At 53.3% G+C, this 9,981-nt stretch overlaps 1 long non-coding RNA gene across 1 annotated transcript; it reads right to left on the bottom strand.

Annotated features, from left to right (window-relative positions):
- Nucleotides 1–1,569: 1,569 nt before the first annotated feature.
- On the bottom strand, nucleotides 1,570–9,545 carry LOC116569207. The gene is made up of 3 exons (XR_004276922.1): nucleotides 9,485–9,545; nucleotides 5,080–5,169; nucleotides 1,570–1,685 (listed from the first exon to the last, which is right to left on the bottom strand). It is a non-coding gene; the product is annotated as an uncharacterized LOC116569207 (long non-coding RNA).
- Nucleotides 9,546–9,981: the final 436 nt, after the last annotated feature.

The raw sequence follows: 9,981 nt of genomic DNA, 5'->3' as shown, positions 1-9,981 counted from the left end.
TTAGGTTGCTGTCTACTTAGCAACCCAGTTCCTTTTTTTTTAAAAAAAGAGAGAGAGAGTGCATGCAGGCCCATGGATGGAAGGGGAGGGACGAAGGGAGAGGGAGAGAGAGAATCTTAAGCAGATTTTAAGCCCAGTGCAGAGCCCAACTCGGGGCTCAATCTCACAACCTCAAGATTATGACCTGAGCTGAAACCAAGAGTCAGACGCTTAACCCACTGAGCTCCCCAGGTACCCCCTAGTTGTTCTATTTTGACCCATGAAAACTCAGGGTTCTTTTTATAACATGAATGGCACCTGTAAAACTGCACGGGCCTGTCCTCAGGAAGCCAGGTGCTGGGAAGGTGTTAGGAAGGCGTGTAGTGGGATGTCAGGATGTGGAAACTGCCTACCTTCGACTGATGGTCCCAGGATCCTTGGAAAGGCTTCATGTAGCCCCAAGGAAACACCTAGCCAGAGAGAAAGGCCAGGTGGAGTGTGGATGAATGCGGCAATGATGTGATTATAAGACAGGTAACAAGGGGCGCCTGGGTAGCTCAGTTTGTTAAGTGTTCGGCTCTTGGTTTGGCTTAGTTCATGATCTCCTGGTTGGGAGATGGAGCTCAGCACGGAGTCTGCTTCTCCCCCTCCCTCTACCGGTGCCCTTCCTCCGTGAGTCTTACATGCTCTCTCCCTCTCTCTCAAATAAATAAATAAATCTTAAAAAAAAAAAAAAAAGACTAAGCTGAGCTATTTGCTGTTTGATGATGTCTGCTCTAAAAAAATCCCGATTTCACAGAGTTCAGTCTAAAAGCTCAACAAATAATTACGGTAATCTTACCATGGGCCAAATAATAGGCTAAGAACTTTATAAAATACCCCATTTAAGAGCTCCTCAAAACACCAATGGCAAGAAGTAGGTATTTCCTTCCATTTTCCAGGCCAGGAGGCAAGCCTTGCAAAGCTGAGAAATTTGCTGCATATGACATAGCCAGGGAGGCCTAAGTCCAAATGAGTAGAAAAGCACTGCAAGCATCCCGTATCCTCACCCAAGCACATTTGTACCTCATGTTACTAAAGGAGGCTCACTCAAATCAGAACATTCAGCTCTCATTCTACGAACTTACATTATAGGGAAAGAAAGAAAGGAAAAAAAAAAGGAGAAAGAAAGATAAGAATTAAAAAAAAAAAGAGCCACACACAACCTTTTCTTCTTTTTCCTTGGATAACTTTTCTAATGAAAACAAGACAAACCACTTTGCAAGCCTTCAACTTGACATCTATTGAGATAACCCAGGCAGACAGAGCCGTAAAGTATGAGCCAACACAAAAGCCCTAGGAGAGATCACACTCCCTGTCCTGGCGATGGTGCTATGGGGAACAGCCCTCAGAAATGACCCCAAATCTATCTGCACGGGGATGTTTACCAGAGACGATTTACAAGCCGGGACCGACCCACACACAGCAATGAGTAATGAGCACGGGCACAGCATTTTCTAGTTGACAAAATGCATTCACACATGCCTTAATTTCTTCAGGCTGCTCTGGTGAAACACCACAGACTGAGTGGCTAACGCAATCAACGTCTACTTCTCACAGTCCCAGAGGCCGGGAGGTCCACCTTGGGTGAGGTGCTGGTGGACGTGACATAGGAAGGGGTCCTGCTTCCTGGTTTGCTGATGGCAGCCTTCTGGTTGTCTCCTCAACTGGCAGAGAGATTGAGGGAGACTCTGATAAGGGCATGAATCCCACCGTGGGCTCCACCCTCATGACCTCACTGAACCCTAATTCAGCTTCCAAAGGCCCCACCTCCAAACACTGAGGGGTAGGACCTTCAACATAGGAGCTTCAGGGTGACACGAGATTCGGTCCATAGCAATAGCGCTGTGCCCTGACCCTCCCTAGGCCCCTGTCATGTGTAGGTCAGGGGTGAGCAATGTCCGCTCCTGGCCTCAGACCTGAAGTGATACCATTATGAGGAGACGGGGATGGGGGCAGGGGCTGTAGTATGGTGTGCTGGTCTTGCTCCTGACTATCTGAGGGGTTCTCTGAATCGTATGTTATCGGGTGACCGCCATCCTCCTCAGCACCCTGGACCCACATCTCAGCATATGTGCTGGAGATGTCTGGTGACTGTGGTTCAGTGCACCCCTCGGCATTTCAGGAATTGGGGTCTTCACACGTTCTTTGCTTTGCCAGCGACACTTGGTGCTGGGTTAATACCTTCTGGTACTTGAAACTGCACCCAGGTAACACCTTACCTGGAAAACCTTCCCTGGAGGACATCCTCCCCTGGGTGTGGGCTCCTGCAGGGCCCCTGCTGTGCTGGCCACTAGCAGAGGGGGTCTCCATGATCCCCAACCCCTACGCAGTACTCCAGGATTCAGCTCCTACTGGGCTCTGGGATCACACTCTGTCTTGGACTTCCTCTCACTACACTGCCCCAGGGCTCCATCCTCTGTGTCCTTTTCCATTGTCCTGTACGCCCGTGGGCCCCTCACATAGATTCATCATTTCATGTACGACCTAACCTAACAGCTCCAGCCCAGAAATCTCCTCCACCAGATCCCAGCATCTAGTCCATTTCTCCCCTCAAGATAAAAACCAACCTAACTGACGCGCCTCCCAACTCTCTCTAGAGTCACCCCCTCCTCATGTTAAGTGACAAGCTGATTATCCTAATTTCTCAATCCTAAAACCTGGGAGGCAGAGAAGCAGTGTGGGAGGGAGGGTAAAGCCCACAGATGGCCTGGGTTTGATTCTGGCTCTCCGGAAAGTAAGCTGGCTGCGAGCCCTTGGACACCTTTCTGGAGAGCTGGAGGGAGCTGAGTCCTCAGCCTTGCGTGGGAGGAGGGTAACGCTGGCGCCTTCCTCGCGGGGTGGTTTTGAGGCTGTAACTCATTAATATTCGCGCACTGCTTAGAGAGGTGTCTGGCACCTAGGGGGCATATAAATAAATCCATGATTATTTCTACTGTGATGTCTCTCAGACCCTTGCCCTGGGAGTTTCCAGGGGCTGCTTCAAGAAATCAGCACTCAAGGGCACCTGGGTGGCTCAGTGCGTTGGGCCTCTGCCTTCCGCTCAGGTCATGATCTCAGAGTCCTGGGATCGAGCCCCACATTGGGCTCCCTGCTCAGCGGGGAACCTGCTTCCCCCTCTCTCTCTGCTTACCTCTCTGCCTACTTGTGATCTCTCTCTCTCTCTCTCTCTCAAATAAATAAATAAAATAAAATAAAATAAAGAAATCAGCACACATCTGGAGGCTTAGAAAAAGAGAAACATATTTTTCACTATTCTCAAGGCCAGAAATCTGAAATCAGAGTGCGGGCAGGGCTGTGCTCCCTCTGGAGATTCTAATAGGAAGCGTAAAAAAAAATAAAATAAAAAAAATTATGCATTTATTTGACACAAAGAGAGAGAGAGAGCATGCCCAAGCAAGGGGAGTGGGAGAAAGAGAAGCAGGCTCCCCACCGAGCAGGGAGTCCACTGTGGGACCCCAGGATGCTGGGGTCATGACCCAAGCTGAAGGCAGATACTTAACTGACCCAGCCCCCACCCCCGGACCCTCCTCCCCCCGGAGCTCTAGGGTAGAGTCTTCCGCACTTCTTCTGGCTTCCGGTGGCTCTTCGCATTCCTTGGCTTGTGTCTCCTTCCCCCCAGTCCATACATGTGTCTTCGCGTGGCCCCCTCTTCTCTCGACCTGTGTTTCTCCTCTTGGCAACTCTTCCAGGGACTCTGGTCATTGGATTCGAGCCCCACCTGGATAATCCTAGATAAGCTCATCCTGAGATCCTTTTGCAAGGATCCTTTCCAAAATGAAATCACATTTATAAATTCCAGGGATTAGGATGTGGACGGGTATGTTTTTGCGGGGAGGGGCCCCATTTGACCCACCACACCTGCAACAACTCCGCTGGGTCCTTCAGGATCTGCGGCCAAACGGAGACATTCCAGTCGAGCCCCTCACGTGCAGCGGGGAAGCCCAGGTCCGCACGCCTCCCGGCAGGTGTGCGTCCGACCCCTCCAGGCTCTCCTCGCTCGTACCACCTGCCTTGGCTTCTTGTCCCAGCCATTGCTTTCCTGGGTGAGCCGAAGAAACAGCAGCCACATGCCCATGTCGGGGCTTTGCACGTTTCTCTGATAATGACGAGCTTCCCCTGGGACCTGTCAGTCTCCCTCTCATTTCCTCGGGTCCATGGACCCAAAGTCACGATGCCAGAAGAGGTGTTCCCTGACATCCCGCGTCATAGGCTCCACCCAGGCTCTCCCTTGCCTGCGTACCCTGGTCTGTGTGTCTTCACGCATGTCTTAGCAGCTGACAGAGCATTGCTTGAGTATCTTACCTCCGACAGAAACTCGATGAGGGCAGGGCATTTTTCACTGCATCCCTGCACTTGGGCGATCCCTCACTTGTGGAAGATGCTTTGTCTGTTTTTGCGGCATTGACGTCAATGGACACTCACATTTTCTCCATGTCCAGAAGCATAAGCATGGCTCCCCAGCACCCTCAGTTTACCTGCAGAGCCCCTACGGCTGGTCTCCCCGACCTCCCACTCTCACCTGGTGACCCTCTTTGAGGGGTGAGGCGAGGCGGATGCTTCCCCTGTGACTTGGTTGCCCTGCTCGCCTGGGGGCCCACACTTTGCCTGCCTCTCCTGGAGCTTATGTGGCTGCTGAAGCTGCAGCCTTGCTGCTCGCCTACCCCGACTGCTCCCAGGCTCTCTAGGACTTGACTTCTTCAGTATTTCCCTCTCGCTCCTGGATCATGGACACCTCTGTCTCCTGGATCATACACAACATCTAGACAATTCCTCCCTCAATCCCATGCTTCTTCCTGCCCCCCCCCCACTCACACTTACCGCGACTCTTCTGGAAAGAAGTGTCTACACATGTGGTCTCTACATCCTAATCTGACATTCCCATGAACGTACTGCAGAACGAACTTCCACGCCCCCTCCATGGGGTCACCAGTGCCCTCTACTTCTCCAAAGCCATATGGCCCCGTCTTAGTGCTTACACTTACCTGGTCCTCAGCAGCTTTGGGGAGCCCCCCCTCCTGCCGGGAGAGCTCTCTCCCATGCCCCCTGTGATGTGCTTACCAGCCTCTCCTTCTGGCCTCTTCCGTGGCCCCTCTCCTCCTCCGTGGTCTCTGACTACTGCCGCGGCCCAGGGATCCAGCCCCAGTCATCCTGAAAGATTATGCCACATCTGAATTTTGACTCTCAAAATCATTTCAAAAGCTTCCTATGTGTCCTGTCCAGCAAGCTAAGTCTAATTCTGTACCAAAGGAAAGCTCACGATCGTGGTCTTAAGCCACAGGAGCGTATCTTGTGGTCTGTATCTCTTTGGGGATGGAATGGGAAGCCATGTATCGGAGAAAGCGTCTTCCGTGACACGAGGAAAGTGTGAAACTTTCTGGCCTTTGGTTTTCTCAAGTGTGGGTTTTTGTGAGTTTTTTTTTTGTTGTTTTTTGTTTTTTTTTTGTTATTATTGTTATGGGTTTTTTTAAAAATATTTTATTTATTTTAGAGAGGGCAGCAGGGGAGGAGCAGAGGGAGAGGGAGATAATCTCTAACAGACTCCAAGTGAAGCACAGAGCCTGACACAGGGCTCAATCTCATGACCCTGAGATCATGACCGGAGGTGAAACCAAGAGTCAGACCTTTGACTGAGTCACCCAGGTGCTCCTCATGAGGTCCTTTTGAAGAAAAACTTATATAACAGTTCTCGGATGCCCAGCGTCTGGCCCATTGCAAGCTAGCAATTGTTAGCCTTTGCTAGCAATTTCCATTTTACTGCAACTGTTCTGTTTCACTCTGCAGACCTGGCCTCCCCCGTGTCCAGCTCCTAGCTGGATCCCCTGTTGCGACAGGAGGCACATGCCTGTGGAGGTAGGAAGTCTCATGGTGGAGTTCCCCTGCCGACGCCTGCGTGTCCCTCAGTGACCGGGGGAGCTGTCTGGTGACCAAGCACAGACAATGCGAGGGAAGGGAGCTGCTTCCCTTGGAGATGGGCGATGGGGAGCCAAGCAGAAGCTGATTTTAATCATGCGCTTACCTCTTCCCGGTCCACATGTATGGGTCTATCTGCTTCCATCCACCCCCACTTCCCCAGCCCAGATAGTAAGTCATGTGGGACAAATCTGAAAAATTCATGGCCCCTGGAATTCTCCCCCACGGCCTCTTCCAAGGGTGTGAGTTCAACAACCCCAAGTATTTGGCGCTGAAATTAAGCAGTTCAGCTGTACATGACCCTGGAGGAACCTGGGTGGCGCAGTCCGTTAAGTGTCGGACTCTTGATCTCAGCTCAGGTCTTGAACTCAGGGCTGTGAGTTCAAGCCCCTCGCTGGGCTCCGTGCTGGGTATAGATTACTGGAAAACGAAACAACAACAGTAACGAAAGCAGCGCAGGACCCAGAGAGGCATCTTAGGAAACATCCATTCATCTCCATTTAAACACCCTGAGTGCTGAATGCACAAACCCAGACAAGGCAAGGTCTCTCCTTACAGAGGGGGCGGCTGCAGACGCCTGCTGAATTAGTGAATCGTGTCGGTACGTGTGACACGTGCAGCTGTCACCTAGGGAATGGTCCCTTTGCTAGCTGTGGTCAGGGAAGCCCTAGGAAAGAGATGATATTTAAGTTGGAGAGTGTCGTTTTCCAGGAGGCATGTGGGCACAGAATTCTGGACAGAGTTGCTGAAGTCTGAGGACAGGAGAAGGAAGGAGCAGGCCTCTGAAGTCAGGAGGGCAGGGCGGCAGCGATCCAAGATGAGGAAGGCAAGAAAGGGAGTGCCCCGTTGTGTGTGTGCCCGCGTGAGAATAGAGTCTAGACACTGAACTTCAAACATGTCCTCCCATGGCCACTGAGGGCTCTCCCCTTCCGCACACGCAGCAAGAATCTGACTCATCGCGAGAGGCGGAGACTCAGACTTACAGACTCCAGCTTCATAATCCCATTCTTCCATGAATACCAGAGCCCCTCGGCCCACCTGCAGTGACCCTGGGCACCTGGTCAAGCCAGGACAGCGTGTCTCCTTCCAGGCCAGTGTTGGGTTAGGTCTGGCCGAAAGGGGAACTTGCGAGAGATTTGAAAGGCAGGACTGTGACAGTGCCATTCCTTTGAGAAGGTCATCATGTTTGGTGGTGGGATCGGGCAGATGCAGAGACACCCAGGACCCCCTCTCCAGGCTCCACACCTGGCCTTCCTCCCTGCCTGCTTGCCCTGCCAGCCAAGGGTGACCCCAGGCTCAGCAGCAGAAGCTCATACAGACTGGGAGACTCTCAGGAGCATCAGCACCCTGCACCTGTCCCCGAGCCCCTTGTGGCCCCCTCTGTGGGCCGGGCATGCTAATGGCCTCTTGGATTCCCCTACAGGCTCCAACAGTCTGCTGTGTGGCTAATGCAGGACTTCCAAACCTTCACTTCTCCAGCTTTCTGGGTATCTAGCGTGGGCCTAATTCCAGGAAAAAAAATGCCTATTTCCATAATGCTCAGAGCAGCTCTGCTTCCCTGGCCTGCCCAGATGGACACAGAGGCTGTACCACAAGAACTGGCACCTAACACCTTCTGACTGCTGGTCCCGGTTCAACCCCAATATCTAGTGTGGTCCCCGTACCTGGCAGCCAGTCCGCCCAGATTCACAGGTCTTCCTCCAGAGGTGCTGAGGCAGAGGGCGTGGGCAAGGTCGGGGAGCCTGAGTTTATTTCACTAGCCTCTCCTTGCCCTGCCCCCCACCCCCCACACCTAATGATTCTGCAGGAATACACAGGTGCTCCGGATTGGTCCATAGACCCCGGCTCCCTGATTTGCATCACGTATCTAAGGATGCCGCACCCTATCACCTCGTTCTTATGTCTGCTTCTGGCTGTGTTCCTCTGTTCCTTGTCGGCGTCCCATCCAAATGTTAACCAGACCCTTCACTTCTGCATCCTCAGGAGGCCCCTGGGGTGTGCAGCTCTTGCAAAATACACGAGAAGATGAAGAAGGTTGGAGGGTTGTAGACCACGAAGGAACTCGGGTCAGTCCCAGGGCGGGCGTCCAGCTCTGTGTATGCCCCGCAGGGAGAGGGTGGGGGGTGGGGGAAGGGAGGGCATTTGCGGTGCTGGGACATCTGTCCACGTCCAGTATCAGGGGCAAGCAAGTCACATCCACTTCTCCATCCACGGTCCAGGAGGCCTGACTTTACGTGTGGAGAAGGAGGGCTCTTGGGGGTGCACATGTCCTACCCAAGCCCTGGAGCTCCAAACAGCAGGACAGCTGGCTGGGGCCTGGGTGTACCCCTACCTGGCTGATGGAGTGGCCCAGGGGGACAAAGACCCTGGGGCAGACAGACACACCACTCCACACCACTCATATTAGACAAGCCAGAGAACCGGATTGTCTGATGAGGTACCTCCCCCCGCCCCCACAGGTGCTGTGAGGACTTGGCAAGGGTGACAGAGCTCCACACGCCACGCCTGGCATGTGGCAGGTAAAAGTCCATTAACTTGGGGCTAAAGGCAGATCCCAGACAAGCGGTGCTGGCTCATGGACCCATGGGGAGAACCCCGTGACCGGCATTACTCAAACATTCGAGTGGGAATTTAAGGATTTCTGATTTCTGAGCCTGGACCTTTCTCGAAGGCTGTGATCACTCCGGCAGGGCCTGAAAAGCTGTCCTGTGTCCTCGGGCAGACACCACCCCCGTCCCCTGGCCCTCACCCCCAGGTGCCTGATTCTCCCAGGCAGATAAGGCTGGAATGTCTCTCAGGAGACATCTGTAAGCACATGGGAACAGGAGTTTCTGGGCAGTCTGTGCAGTGGGAGGGAGAGGGACAGCTCGATGATGACATGACGCGGTGGCTGACAGGGCCGGGGCTGAGGGTTCCCTGGGTGTCCCTGTGGCAGGGATGGGGGGAGGGCATCCACCAGCCATACCACAGGGCAGCTCTGTCCTTCCTCCTGAGAGCTCGCAGCACAAGCGCTGGGGCGTTTCCAGCCCTTCAAGCAACAGAGACCGAGCCACGCCTCCCTGTTCGTCAGGGCAAATGTCCTATGGAGAAGGAACCTGCTACAGCAGCCCACTGGGCTCCAGCTCCAAGCCTGTGGCAGAGGCCTGGGGTGGCACTGACCCAGTGGGCCAGGTCCCTTGGAGGGCAGGCGCTGTCCAGGTGAGCCACCGCAGGTATGGCCTTAGAGGCGGAGCTAGACCATCTTGCTCACCTCCCTCTCCTTCCACTGAAGCACCCGTTTCCATGTGGCGCCATATTGTGTGGTGTATCCCAGCTGGAGGGATACGGAATGGGTCAGGCGCAGCGCTCAGTCCCCACCTGAGGAGCAGCACAAAGACCCTGTGTTGCTCAAGTCACACTAGAGGACAGCGTATGGGATGACAAACATTGTTAAACTGTTTGGGAAACATATAATCTCCCATACCCTAGACCTAACAGTGTCTCTTGAGGGCAGCCCAGGAAGGACCCGGACCCAGGGCAGAGCCTTCCCAGGCTGTGGGTGAAGGACACTCACACATAGATGTCTTCACAAGCACCAAGGATGGGTCAGCTTCTTTCCCTGAAGTCCCCCTCTTGATGGCTCCAACCATAAGGGTCTGCAAACCTCCTGTGTCATCTTCTTGCTAGGGAGACACAGAAGGTTCTAGAGCTTTAAAGAGTAGAGTTTGTGTGTGTGTTGGCAGGGGCTGGTTGGTGGTGTGGCTCATTACTCAGAGTACTGAGTTCATTTCCCTCGGTAGTTAGATCAGAGTCCCCTACGTCTCTGTACCCCCAGCGTGGCCAGGAGATGTGTGTGTCGGGGGCTTGGTTAGTGGGTAAGGTGATCAAAGAAGTGGGGTTCAGCCCTAAGACTAAAGTGTCAGAACTGCACCTTCCCCTTTGGCAACAATCCCTATTAGAGATTTAACACTTGTGACCTGAGGCTCCTGGGGGTCTAGTGTGCCTCCTGTGAGAGGCTCTGGGGAGCCATGACTGGCTGTGTGTGTTTGGACTCACTGGCTCTGGAAGAAG

Source organism: Mustela erminea, chromosome 11 (assembly GCF_009829155.1).
Source record: "Mustela erminea isolate mMusErm1 chromosome 11, mMusErm1.Pri, whole genome shotgun sequence".
Taxonomy (NCBI): Eukaryota; Metazoa; Chordata; class Mammalia; order Carnivora; family Mustelidae; genus Mustela; species Mustela erminea.
The sequence above is the reverse complement of the archived record's forward strand: the minus strand, read 5'-3'. Positions and strand labels throughout refer to the sequence as shown.